Raw genomic sequence first — 12,224 nt, 5'->3', positions numbered from 1 at the left:
CCAAAGTCAATGTTATGAATTACCTATTAGTTCTGTGGCCTCAGGCAAGTCACGGGAACCTCTAAGCATAGGTGATCCTCTTTACCATGTGAATGACAGTACTTCTCTCATAGAATGGTGATGGTGGATTAAATGAGATCAACCCTGTAAGGCACTTAGCACGGAGTCCTTTGCATTCTCAAAAGACTCAAAATGGTAGCTACTGCTACTTTTAACATATTACCCTGCTTTGGGCTGTGATCTAGAAAATTAGGTTGACCTATGAGTGTAACTTCTCAAGAAGTTACTACATAGGGTTTACAACTTTAAAACATTTATTTGTCTTTTAGGAAAACAAAAGATCGAACTCCCATTTCTTCCAATATGGTAGACTTGATGTCGGAAGAAGCCCTCTCAATATAAAAGACTAACAATGCTGAATAAATATTTTTTAAATCTTTAAAGCCCACAGCTAAATTGTCAGGAGAATAATTGAACCCTCCGGTGGGAAAAAAATCCTGCACCTCTTGGTAAGCCAGGGCAGAAGAAAGAGTTTCCCAGAGGCCTCTGCCTATCCTTGAAGGTTTCGACTGGAGTGTGAGCTTTAACCTGTAGAATTTTGGGGGTCCTAGGACAAGCCTGGGGCCCGGAAAAATAGAAGGTTGGATCAGAGACGCCGGAGATTCCTGCCCCACTCCACAGTGAACAAATTGGGGGAAAATATCCACGTTCTAGAGGCAGACTGTGGGTGAGGCTACTTGCCTGCCTCGGCCTTGACGCAGAGTCTGGCATGGGGGGGTGGGGGAAAGGCACCCCTGAGAAATCTTGATCACAGGTCCACGCTAGAGCGTTAGAATTCACCCTGTTTGGGATTAGAATTCACCCTGTTTACGGGGCCTCCCAAATAATCCTCTCTGCAGGAACATACTTTCCACCCGGGCCTCAAAGAACTCCCACAGACAAAGTTCCAAGGAGAGCGCGAGCTTGCCAGTACAGTTACCCAATACGTGAGCAGCTGAGCAGAAACAAGGTGCAGAGCCAGACCCACAAAACTGTAGGGATTTTAATTATGGAAGAACATATAATAAGTACGTTTAAAGAAATAAAAGAAGTACCAAAAGTATGCCTAGGGAACATGAGACTTTCAAAACTTCGGGAAGATGTGAAAAAGAAACAAACTTATTTCTGGAAATGCAAAATATAAAAATTGACATCAGAAATTTAATGGATAAGGCAAAACATGAGATGGGACATCGCTGAAGAAAGATTAGTGATTAAGACTAAATAATAGGGCTTCCCTGGTGGCGCAGTGGTTACGAATCCACCTGCCAATACGGGGACACAGGTTCGAGCCCTGGTCTGGGAAGATCCCACATGCCACGGGGCAACTAAGCCCGTGCGCCACAACTACTGAGCCTGTGCTCTAGAGCCCGTGAGCCACAACTGCTGAGCCCACGTTCCTAGAGTCCGTGCTCCACAACAAGAGAAGCCACCTCAATGAGAAGCCCACGCACCCCAACGAAGAGTAGCCCCTGCTCGCTGCAACTCGAGAAAGCCCGCGCGCAGCAACGAAGACCAACGCAGCCAAAATTAATTAATTAAAAAAAACAACTAAATAATAGTTGTAGCAGGTATATTCTAACAACTTTCACCAAAAGTCTGAAAATGTAGATGAAACAGACAAATCTCGAGAATATAAGTTACTGAAAGTGATTAAAGAAGAAATAGAAAGCCTGAATCATCCTAAACCTTTACTTCTGCTGAGTCAGCAGTTAAACATTTTTCTAACTTGGAAAATACCAGGTCCAGCTTTACAAATGAGTTTTACCAAACAGAAAAAGAAGAAACTCTCTCTCCAAGTTGTTTTATGGGCCTATCAAAACCTTGACACAAAAACCCCACAAAGACAGTATAAATGAAGAAAAGTACAAGCTTATCTCAACTCTGAATGTAAATGCAGAACCTAAACGAAAGACGAGCAAACTACAGATCATGACCAAACTGAGAGTAACTCAAGAGTAAGTTTAACGTTTGAAAATTTCAGGTAATTCACCATATTAACAGAGGAGATGCAGAAAAAAATTGTGTGCAACCAAAGCCTGGAGTCAAATGTAAAAACATAAATTAAGCTTTGTAATGTTCTTTGTAGGCTAATTACACCTTCCCTGCATACCTGGTAATTCACAGTAGGTAAAGCAGTGAAAAGAGGCTAATTTCTTTCTTAAGTAGAAACGTGCATATGCAAAAACAGCATATAAAGAAAAGCCAGACCCGGGGGGGTGGGGCGGGGGTGTGGGGGTGTGGGGGAACACACTTCAAAGAAACTAACACACCACTGTAAGGCAGTTATACTCCAATAAAGACGTGTAAAAAAAAAAAAAGTCCCCAAACAGCCATCATTAAACACATTTCTCTCTTTATTCAAAACATTAACTGAGCCTCTAACTGTACACTGTACTTGACAAGATGTACAGTAATAAAAGCAAAAAATGGTACAGCCTTTTTCTTGCATAGTTTACAACTACTAATTGATAAAACAGTATATTTTGGTGGAAAAGTAAATTGATGTGAACTTTCTGGAGAGTGATTTGGCAAAACGTATCAAAACAAAAAATATTAAAAATATTCATGGGCTTCCCTGGTGGCGCAGTGGTTGACAGTCCGCCTGCCGGTGCAGGGGACACGGGTTCGTGCCCCGGTCCGGAGGGTCCCACGTGCCGCGGAGCGGCTGGGCCTGTGAGCCGTGACCGCTGAGCCTGCGCGTCCGGAGCCTGTGCTCTGCAACGGGAGAGGCTGCAACAGTGAGAGGCCCGCATACCGCAAAAAAAAAAAAAAAAAATATTCATAACCCTTTGCCTTCAGAAATGATTAGAGATTCGGCCAAGGCTTATGGACAAGAATTGTTTCTATAGCATAATTAATTTTTTGTACAAAAAGCTGAATTTATTATTTATGAAAACTGCTGAGTAACTTTAGTTTGTTTACCGTCTCTAGTATCACAGATTCAAAACATATTTTGAACATGTATTTTGCCTCTCAATCCAATTATATGATCTAAAAAGCGATCAGGCAACTTGTAAACAATTTATTACCATTTATAGAATACGTTTAAAAAAATCCTTGCCCAGCAGGATACTAGCTTTTTTTTTTTTTAATTTTTATTTATTTTATTTTTGCGGTACGTGGGCCTCTCACTGTTGTGGCCTCTCCCGTTGCGGAGCACAGGATCCGGACACGCAGGCTCAGCGGCCATGGCTCACGGGCCCAGCCGCTCCGCGGCATGTGGGATCTTCCCGGACCGGGGCTCGAACCCGCGTCCCCTGCATCGGCAGGCGGACTCTCAACCACTGCGCCACCAGGGAAGCCCCTGAGCTTTATTTTTAAAATTGCTGAATCTTTGCATAAATTTTTAAAAAGACACACATATTTCATTGTATTCTGTGTTTTTAAAAATGCCATCACTTGTTTCCTTTAAAATTTTTTCATCCATTTAAAAATGTTTTGAAGTTCAACTGTTCAATTTAAGGTAGAATGTAGAAATTTCATAGTATTTAAATTAAACCTTACCCTTGTCTTGTCTGAACCTAAGAACTCTGCTGGAGTCCTTGTTGGCCTCTTGGTCATGCTTTTCCTAAGACATGGAATCTCATCTTTACTGGTCATCACCTGCTATGTCTAAATGAGCCCATGGAGAATGTGTCCCATTCAGGTGTGCTGTGGCTGGACGTGACCCTGCAGACCTATATTGCCCACTGTTATTAACAGCAATGAGCTGGCAATCTGTAACCTGCCTTATACAACGTTCAAACAGAGACATCCCCCAGACGTGGTCCTCCATTTCCATGCTGGCCTCAAGTAGCCTGGTAGGCCACCAGTATGAACTGGTAAAAATTCCAGTGATACCTGTCCCTCCTCCCGACCCCCGAGCTATGTCTGTGGCACCTGTTTAGGTCGGTCGAAACATTTCTGATGAACTTTGGATTGAAGATGTACATATGACAGAGAATGCCAGCTAACACCCCTGGCTCAGCATTAATGTTATTGACTTGTATGGTCTCCCCATTCTTGGCTCTGATGACATCTCCTGGCTTGAAGGCTTAGGCTTGAGGTTATGTTCACCAAGAGGGCCAGACCTATTACATTAAGTGGCAAGCTGAGCTTGTGGCAGCCACAATGGCTGAACACACGGCAGCTCCTCCCATGTCAGCCCTCAGGAAGTTGACGTTTGCAGACACCTTGATAAGATTACCACCAGGGTCAAAGGACATCCCCTTCCCAAAAATACGAGTGGCACTTGACTTGCACTGAGGCTGCCCCTGTAGTGAATCTGCAAGAAGACCAGATGTTCATTACGTCATTTGGCCACACTTTAAAAAGATCCACTTTCTGGGTCTTCAGTCCAAGACTTAGGTGTGATCTAGACCTGAGCTTTTACTCTTAGAACTTTAAGATTCTTCTCCATTATTTCTGCAAATATGGTAGGTATCATCTCATAGGCTGGTGTCTCCATCAAATAGGAGGCCAAGTTCTGCCCAGAAGCAAATTGGACTCCTTTCTACCAGGCCTGTGATTCCCCACTTCCAGGTAGCTAAGCAAAGACAAGAGTTTTGTCTTTCTGCTTCAGCTCCGCACATTCGTATAGACCAAGATATGCCTCTCCCACTGCTGGGCAACCCCATGGATACTCCTCCACAGATGAGATCTTTCTGTCATGAAGCTGCCTGCACTCTGCTGGAGTAGCAACGCTGGATTTTTTTACCTTCATTCTGGTTTTCCTGGTCATTTGTTCTAGCTGCCTTTTTACCCAGGATAACAGGATGGTGGAGAAGTCAGGACGCAGGCCATAAAAGGTTTGTGCTTTGCCTGCCTTCGGAGGTGGTTCAGAATGATCAAATTTCTCTTGATATTTCAGAAATCAGTTTATCACGATTATCTCCTGTCCATGTAAACTGTGAAGCAACTTCTTTTCCTTTGGCACAGATTCCTAAAACAAGGCCCTTTGTTATGGCTGTGGTAGGGAGATCCTAGTCCCAAAGATGCTTTATGCCCAGGCCCAGATAGGGACTCTGTTTATCATCTTAAAAACTGGAAACAGCCTCAGACTTCATACAGATAGCCATACAAATGAATATTATGCAGTCATTAAATATTATGTTTGCAAATCACATTAATGGCCAGGGAAACTGTTCCCCAAAATAAAACATTACGGGAAAAAAGCGAAATCAACACTATTCGTGATTGAATATCATATAGGCATCACAAATCATGTTTCAAAGTGACGGAAGACAACAGCGTAATTGTTAAAAGTCACAGACTCTGAGTGAGATCTGAGTTTGAATCCCGTCTCTATCACTTACGAGCTTTGTGAACTTTTAAAATCTCTCTGTGATTCAGTTTGCTCATGTGACAAAGGTAGATAATGACAGTACTTATATTCGGGACTCTTGAAAAGATTCAGTGAGTTAATATGTACAAAGTGCTTACAAGAGTGATTCCACATTGTAAATACTCAATAAATATAAGCTATTCTTATTAAATGATATAAGAAACTATTAATGACATAAATGCAGAAAGCAGGATTTAACATTATGTACAGTATGATTCTAGTTTTGTAAAACCGACTGCCTTCTCTTTTCATCACCGCCGCCCCCCCTCCCCCACAGTTCTCCCCTGCATGTATGCAGAGAAAACTCCAGAAGGCAAGACACTTAAATGCTAACGCTGAAGGATATGATTCAGGAACTTTTTAGACGTTTTCATTTTAAAATTTCCAACAAGCACTATATATTTCTTTTAAAATTAGAGAGAAATGCTTATTTTTTTTTAAAGGACTCCCATTTCTTCTTGTTGGGCCACGGTACTCTGCCTCAGTGCTAGTGTGCTCTTTTTTTTTTTTTTTTCCACAGAGATCCAATTTAGGGACATAACTTTCAGGTTAGTAGATAAGATAAGAGAAGGATGAGTAGAGGAAAACATATCAAAAATACCAGAATGATGTCTAAAGGAGAATATATCAGAAAGGAAAAATTGGCGGGTGCCCACGTCATGGAGGAGAAATGTAATTTCCATATTTCCATGTAGAGAAATGGGTCAGCTAGTGATGACATTCATGATAAAAGTTAGCACAAGGCTAGGGATAAGGAAAATGAGTTTCTCCCCCATCTAGGTTGATTTGCTTAGGTTTTGTGTTCACAGCCTACCAAAGTCAAGATGTCCCATATATTACATAGGGACAAAAATTTGAATGATAAGGTTAAGTGACACAGATATGTCTGAAAACAAAGCCTACTTCTTTAGAAAATAAAATATATGATTTGAAGAAGGAATAATACACCGAAGTCACCTTTCTTTTAATTTGAATATATTTTTGTCTTTATAAATCAATCTACTGTAACAAAAATGTCCCTGGAGTGCTATCATATTTTCTGCCTGCCCAGCATCTTTTGAACACCCTTGAAATGTATGAGGAATTTCTTTCCTTATTGGCCCTACTTCCCTAGGTCAGAAGCCAGAAAACTTGTTCCCCCAGACTCCTAAGAAGCTTACAGGAGGAAATCCCAGCTTGCATTACCCAAGCCCTTTCTCAGAATTTTCAGTCCATTTCACTGTGACTTGTCAACCTGAATGTAGAAATGGAGTGGGACCCATGTAAAAAGTGAAAAAGAATGCAACGTTTGGTCAGATGCTAAACTGGATCCTGGGAGCCACACATATGAATGACTTTCTTTTTAAGCCAATTGCTATCAATCACAAAAAAACAAAACAAGTCTTCAAATCTCTCATGGACGTCTGAAAACATTATTAATGATGTTACATGTATCATAAAAAGCAGAGGAACAAGAAATAATCTGAATTTTAAAAAATACAGTTTAACTACATCCTGATTTCTGTAATCAGCTCTAGACTGCAAGTTACCACTTCATCACAGTAAATTTGCAAATGTATGGGGAAGCTTAAAAAGGCACCAACCACCTTATACAATCACCTCCGCACATTTAGAAAACAAGATTCATTGACCAAGTCTGCTTAAATTTTAAAACATGAACGCATTCAGTGATAATTTTATTTTGCAGAGCAGAAAGAAGCACAGGGGAGCTTCTAAATGTTGGCTCTCATTATACTTCCAATTATTTCAATTATTTCAGATCATGCATAAAGCGATTTCCCCTCTGACAAAATACTGGATAAAGATATCCAAAGGAATCCAAATAGCAGCCGTCTTTGTACATATGGTAAATTATCTTCTTGGGGGGAAAAAGCTGTAAGTTAGGTGATTCAATATGAATTTGATTTTCTTGTGGAAACACTATTATAACAAAGGCTTGAGTCACTAAATCTATTCCAACTTTAAATATGACTACAAACACTGTATTTAATCAACTCTTCTGTAATATTTCAAACATGATTCTAAAAAACCAATATGGCAACCAAAATAATAAGACCATGCCAAGTATGATTCCTGATTGAGTTCATGAGAAAAATCAGAGGTTAAAGACATAAATCTTTCTTTGGGTAAAGGTAAGATATCCATTTAGCCCACAAGCCAATGAACGCTTTCTTAACAACTTTCTTACTTCTTAGGCATGGCTTTTCAATAGCCATGTTTGTCCTGCATACCCTGGGCCCTAATTCTATCCAATGTAATAAACACTGACCTACTAGAATTGCCTGTTGCATCATGAAACTAAGATTTTTTTGGGGGAAAGCGTCACTTCAATGCTTTTAGAGAAAATGTCATTTTTGCTAAGCTTCTTTTATAATTCAAGGACTAGATAAGGGCTTTCTATAAATAAAAAACAGAAGATTTCTGATTTTCTTAAGATTCCAGTTCCTCAACGCCACCATCTATACTTTGAACCTTAATGTTAAGTCATGGATGTCTTTAAGATGAAGATAACCAACATTTACTTCTTCAGTATTTTCTATCCATCCTTCCAACCCTCAAAGTGTGCATTTATACCATCAACAAGCTTAAAAGCTTTGAAATAAATGATGCCCACACTCAAAAAACAATTAACTATTGTGTATATATCAAAACTTTCCACCTCAACCTGAAGTCTTACATGTTATCTTACATATTATAGTAATAAAGTAAACTATAATCAGTGTGATGACTTCTTTTTTATTTTATTTTCTTTGGAAGTACAGTTAATTCACAATATTGTGTTGGTTTCTGGTGCACAGCAAAGTGATTCAGCCTTACATACATATATGTATATATATATTTTCATATTCTTTTCCATTATAGTTTATTACATGATATTGAATATAGTTCCCTGTGCTATACAGTAGGACCTGTTGTTTATCTATTTTACATATATAATAGTTTGTATCTGCTAATCCCAAACTCCTAATTTATCCCTCCCTCTCCCCTTTCCCCTTTGGTAACCATAAGTTTGTTTTCTATGTCTGTGAGTCTGTTTCTGTTTTGTAAATAAGTTCATTTGTATCATATTTTAGATTCCACATATAAGTGATATCATATGATATTTGTCTTTCTCTGACTTACTTCACTTAGTGTGATAATCACTAGGTCCATCCATGTTGCTGCAAATGGCATTATTTCATTCTTTTTAATGGCTCAGTGATATTCCATTGTATATATGTACCACATATTCATTATCCATTCATCTGTCGATGGACATTTAGGTTGCTTCCATATCTTGTCTATTGTAAATAGTGCTGCTATGAACATTGGGGTGCATGTGTATTTTCGAATTATGGTTTTGTCCAGATATATGACCTGGAGTGCGGTTGCTGGATCATACGGTGGTTCTACTTTTAGTTTTTTAAGGAATCTCCATACTGTTCTCCATAGTGGCTGCACCAATTTACATTCCCACCAACAGTGTACGAGGGTTTGCTTTTCTCCACACCCTCTCCAGCATTTGTTATTTGTAGACTACTTAATGATGGCCATTCTGACCAGTATGAGGTGATACCTCATAGTAGTTTTGGTTTGCATTTCTCTAATAATTAGCGATGTTGAGCATCTTTTCATATGCTTATTGGCCGTCTATATGTCTTCTTTGGAGAAATGTCTATGTCGATCTTCTGCCCATTTTTTGATTGGGTTGTTTTTTTGTTATTGAGTTGTATGAGCTGTTTGTGTATTTTGCAAACTAAGCCCTTGTCAGTATGTGAGGACTTCTTAAATTGTATCCCTGCTACCTCCTGGCCCAAACCCTCAGATGCAGTCTGGCTTCCCTCTAACACCTCTCTTCCCTACATGGTACCAGGATGTTCCCTTTCTTAGAGCTCAAAAGATAAGCCTTAGTCTAGCCTCCCACTTTGCACAGAATACCTTTTTTTCATTTTTCGGTATGCCACTCATTATTTTCAAACTTTTTTATCTTCAAATAATTTTAGACTCAGAGAAAAGTTGCAAAAAAAAGTACAGAGTGTTCCCATATGCCCCTAACCAGCTTCCCTAATATTAACATCTTCCATAACCACAGGACAACTACCAAAACCAGGAAATTAATATGTGTACAATATTTACTAAGTAAACTACAGACCTTATTCAACTTCATCAGTTTTCATTTGTTGCATTTAGATCCCTAATCCATTCGCAGTTTATTCTTATGTGTGGTGTGAGAATATGCATCAAATTTACCTTTTTCCAAATAGCAACTCCGTTGTTCATAACAGCGTTATTCATAATAGCCCAAAAATAGAAGCAACCAAAATATCCATAAACTGACGAGTGGGTGAATTAAAATGTGATATATCCACACAATGGAGTATTACTCAGCAATCAAAAGGAAGGAAGCACTGATACATGCTACAACATGAATGAAGCTTCAAAACATTATGTTAAGTGAAAGAGGCCTGTCACAAAGACCGTGATGCCATCATTAAAAAAATTCTGCAATTTCAATATATATGTCCCTTTCAGGAGTTGTTTAATAAGAGAATTTATGAATATCCAGGTATAAGGGCCTTCCTCTTTTTTGTTTTTGTTAGAAAACTGTGACTTTTAGCATTCAAGAGTGTCCTTTTTCATATTTAATGCTCTGGGGCTTACATTCTATGTTGTCTGATATCAGCATCACTACCACTTCTTTTTCTTTCCATTTATACAGTACACTTTTGTCCATCCTTCATTTTTAGAATATCTATTTTAGCTAGGTCTCTGATATAGAACATATATTTGGGTTTTATATTGTGAACTAAATTGTAAATCTTTTTCTTCTAATAGGTAAATTAAGCCTATTCACATTTATTGTTATACCTGATGTGTTTAGTCATAAATCTATCATAATATTTTATAACCATAAATTTTAAAAAATTTCCCTGTGTTTCTTTCCCCACAAGAAGTGTATACTGACATTTAGGAAAGTTTCTTATTTTTGTTCTAGTGTCTACCTTTGTAATTATTCTTTTTTAAAATTTTATTTATTTAATTAATTTATTTTTGGCTGCATTGGTCTTTGTTGCTGTGCACAGGCTTTCTCTAGTTGCGGCGAGTGGGGGCTACTCTTTGTTAGGGTGTGCAGGCTACTCATTGCGGTGGCTTCTTTTGTTGTGGAGCACAGGCTCCAGGCACACGGGCTTCAGAAGTTGTGGCTTGCAGGCTCAGTAGTTGCAGCTTGCGGGCTCTAGAGCACAGGCTCAGTATTTGTGGCACACGGGCTTACTTGCTCTGCAGAATGTGGGATCTTCCTGGACCAGGGCTCAAACCCGTGTCCCCTGCATTGGCAGGCGGATTCTGAACCACTGCATCACCAGGGAAGCCCTGTAATTATTCTTTTTTTTTTTTTTTTTTTTTTTTTTGCGGTAAGTGGGCCTCTCACTGTTGTGGCCTCTCCCGTTGTGGAGCACAGGCTCCGGACGCACAGGCTCAGCGGCCATGGCTCACGGGCCTAGCCGCTCCATGGCTCATGGGCCTAGCTGCTCCATGGCATGTGGGATCCTCCCGGACCGGGGCACGAACCCGTGTCCCCTACATTTGCAGGTGGGCTCTTAACCACTGCGCCACCAGGGAAGCCCAATTATTCTTTTTAAACATCCTTTATTTAACTAGTCACCATCTGGATTATCAGGTTTTGCTTTTGGTAGGAGTATTCTTTATCACCCACTTACTGCCTATACGAGTTTTTTCTGTTTTCATTTTTCCCTCTCCCTCTCCTCCCGCCTTTTAGTTACATTATTTCTACTTTGCACAGTATGTAACATTTGTGCATTAGTCTTCTACCATCATTCCTGTCACTGTTCTAGTCTAATACGTGCATCTTTATATTTTTAAAGGTCATGATCAGGGCCAGTCCTATGCTGAATTTTTCTCAGCCATTACCAGGGAATCCTCTAGAATAGGGGTCAACATACTTTTTCTATAAAAGACCAAATAGTAGAGACTTGAGGCTTTGTGGGCCATATGATCCCCAGTGTACTGCAACCCTGCCAATATAGCACAAAAGCAGCCACAGATAATATGTAAACAAATGTCCGTGGCTGTGTTCCAACAGAACTTTATTTACAAAAACAAGTGGCAGTCCATGGTTTGCTAACCTTTCTCTAGTACATTCTTCAAGAGGGGCTAAGTGCAGGATTAACTTTGTATGGTCAGAACTGTTTCAGCATTGCCTTAACATCTGAAGGACAGCTTGGTTGGATATAAAATGCTTTATTCACACTTTACTGAGGTGTTTCTTTGGTTTTTTAAATGCTGCTCCACTGTTCCTTTGATTTGTAGTGGTTTCGTTGTTGTTTTCTTTTCTTTTCTTTTCTTTTCTTTTGGCGGCAACATGTAGGATCCTAGTTCCCTGACCAGAGATCAAACCCACGCCCCCCGCATTGGGAGTACCGAGTCTTAACCACTGGACCGCTGTGGAAGTCCCTGTAGTTTTTGGTGGTGGTGGTGGGTTTTTTTTTTTTGATGTGTAGATTTTTAAGTCTGATGCTAGTCTAATTCTTTTGCCTTTATAAGTTATTTGACCTTTGGGTCAAGGTTTTAGAAAATCTTTCTAAAATCTGTTTTAGTATGATGTGTACCAAAGTTGATCGCTCTAGGTTAACTTGCCCAGGTGCCCAGTGAACCCTCTCAATGTGTAGATTCAGGTCTTTTTCTACTTGTGGGAAGTTTCCACAGGTGTGTGGATTCAGGTTTTTCTATTTCTGGAAAAAAAATTTTAATTATAGTTTTATATATTAGCTCTTTACCATAAATTTTTTAAAATTTTATTTATTTATTTATTTTTGGCTGTGTTGGGTCTTTGTTTCTGTGTGAGGGCTTTCTCTAGTTG

At 39.5% G+C, this 12,224-nt stretch overlaps 1 pseudogene; it reads right to left on the bottom strand.

Moving 5' to 3' along the window:
• Positions 1 to 12,224, bottom strand: part of LOC136131901 (cytosol aminopeptidase-like) — a 46,679-nt pseudogene that overhangs the window by 21,360 nt on the left and 13,095 nt on the right.

This window comes from Phocoena phocoena, chromosome 12 (assembly GCF_963924675.1).
Source record: "Phocoena phocoena chromosome 12, mPhoPho1.1, whole genome shotgun sequence".
Classification (NCBI taxonomy): domain Eukaryota; kingdom Metazoa; phylum Chordata; class Mammalia; order Artiodactyla; family Phocoenidae; genus Phocoena; species Phocoena phocoena.
This window is presented reverse-complemented; position numbering and strand designations above follow the sequence as displayed.